Source organism: Athene noctua, chromosome 6 (assembly GCF_965140245.1).
Source record: "Athene noctua chromosome 6, bAthNoc1.hap1.1, whole genome shotgun sequence".
NCBI classification, from domain to species: Eukaryota; Metazoa; Chordata; class Aves; order Strigiformes; family Strigidae; genus Athene; species Athene noctua.
The window spans coordinates 29,833,549-29,836,000 of NC_134042.1; the positions used below are offsets into that span (position 1 = coordinate 29,833,549).

The 2,452-nt window shown below is 44.5% G+C and overlaps 1 pseudogene; it reads left to right on the forward strand.

Moving 5' to 3' along the window:
• Nucleotides 1-1,185: 1,185 nt before the first annotated feature.
• On the forward strand, nucleotides 1,186-2,168 carry LOC141961837 (NADH-ubiquinone oxidoreductase chain 2-like; annotated as a pseudogene).
• Nucleotides 2,169-2,452: the final 284 nt, after the last annotated feature.

Genomic DNA, 2,452 nt, shown 5'->3' on the forward strand with positions numbered 1-2,452 from the left:
ACATTCACCGATGGCCCAACCCTCCACTCTCATCTACCTCACTATGTCCCTATCCTACATCGCCCCGATCTTAATCACTGTAGCCTTCCTCACCCTAGTAGAATGAAAAATCCTGAGCTACATACAAGCTCAAAAAGGTCCAAACATCGTAGGCCCATTTGGACTACTACAGCCTGTAGCAGACGGTATAAAACTATTCATCAAAGAACCCATCCGACTATTCACATCCTCCCCACTCCTATTCACTAACCTCCCATACTAGCCCTCCTCCTAGCCCTGACAATCTGAATCCCCCCTCCCCCTGCCACTCCACTTTGCCAGCCTAAATCTAGGCCTCCTCTTCCTCTTAGCCATATCAAGCCTCGCAGTATATTCCACCCTATGATCAGGATGGGCCTCAAACTCAAAATATGCCCTAATTGGGGCGCTGTGAGCCATAGCACAAACCATCTCCTACGAGGTCACACTAGCCATCATCCTCCTATCTGTAATCACATTAATCAGAAATTACTCCCTAAAGACCTTTGCCACCACATAAGAACCACCATACCTCCTCTTCTCCTCCTGACCTCTCACAATAATATGGTATATCTCCACCCTCACTGAAACAAACCACACCTCATTCGACCTCACAGAGGGAGAATCCGAACTTGTATCAGGGTTCAATGTAGAATATGCCACAGGCCCATTCACCCTGTTCTTCCTAGCTAAGTACGCAAACATCATACTAATAAACACACTAACTACTATCCTATTTCTAAACACCTCACTAAACCTCAGCTCACTAAACCTAACCGCCAAACTATTCCCAGGAGCCCTAGCTACAAAAGTCCTACTCCTACTTTCAGGCTTCCTATGAATCTGCGCCTCCTACCCATGATTCCACTATGACCAACTCATGCACCTTCTATGCCTCTGGCACACTAGCATACCAGTCTGCCATGCAGGCCTACCCCCTTGCCTAGGGAAATGTGCCCAATCGCAAAGGGTCACTGTGATAAAGTGAACATAGAGATATACCAGCCCTCTCATTTCCTTAGAGAAACTTAGAAAAGTGGGAATCAGATCTATACAGAAGAGATCAAAGCTCTCCATACTTCCTTTATATTATTTCCTAGTAGGGTCCTCTAACAAAGCTATCAGGCCCATACTCTGAAAATTATGGTTTAACCCCACCCCCTACTAATGAGCCCACATGCAAAACTACTCCTTTAGATTGCTTCTAGGAACAACCATTACAATTTCAAGCAGCAACTGAATAATAGCCTGAACCGGACTAGAAATCAGCGCCCTTGCAACCATCCCCCTCATTTCAAAATCTCACCATCCTCAAGCCTTTGAAGCTGCAATCAAACACTTCCTAGTCCAGGCAACTGCCTCAGTGTTACTCCTCTTCTCAAGCATGACTAATTCATGATCCTCAGGACAATGAGACATCACCCAAATAACCCACCCAACATCATGCCTCCTCATAACAGCAGCAATTGCAATAAAACTAGGACTAGTACCATACCATTCCACTTTTGATTTCCAGAAGTACTCCAAGGCACGTCCCTCATCACGGCACTCCTGCTCTCAATAGTAAAAAAACTCCCCCCAGTCATCATCCTCCTAACATCTCACTCACTCAACCCAACCTTGTAAACTATCATAGCCATGACCTCAACAGCCCTAGGGGGCTGAATGAGACTAAACCAAACACAAACCAAAAAAAATCCTGGCTTTCTCATCCATTTCGTACCTGGGCTGAATAGCCACCACCACCTTCTACAGCCCCAACCTCACCCTACTAGCCTTCTACCTATATACCCTAATAACTGCCACTGTGTTCCTCATCCTAAAGACAACTAAAAAGCTGCCATACACACACAACCCTCATATTAACCTTACTCTCCCTAGCAGGACTTCCCCCACTAATAAGCTTCCTGCCAAAGTGACTCATCATCCAAAAACTCACTAAACATGAAATAACCGCAACAGCCACAATCATTGCCATACTCTCACTACTAGGATTATTCTTCTACTTCCACCTCACATACTACTCAACAATCACCCCCCTACTAAACTCCACAATTCATATAAAACAGTGGCATACTAACAACCCAACAAATATCCGCATTGCCACCCTTACCTTATCAATCTCACTCTTACTTAGAAACTTAGGATAACCTAAAACTGAAGGCCTTCAAAGCCTTAAACAAGAGTTAAACCCTCTTAATTTCTGCTAAGACCCATAGGATACTAACCTGCATCTTCTGAATGCAACCCAGATAACTTGAATTAAGCTAGGATCTTACCTAGACAGATGGGCCTTGATCCCATAAAAATCTAGTTAACAGCTAGATGTCCTAACCTCGCAGGCTTCTGTCTACTAGACTCTGACAAACTTTTAATGCACATCAGTGAGCTTGCAACTCAATATGAATTTCACCGCAGAGCCGATAAGAAGAGG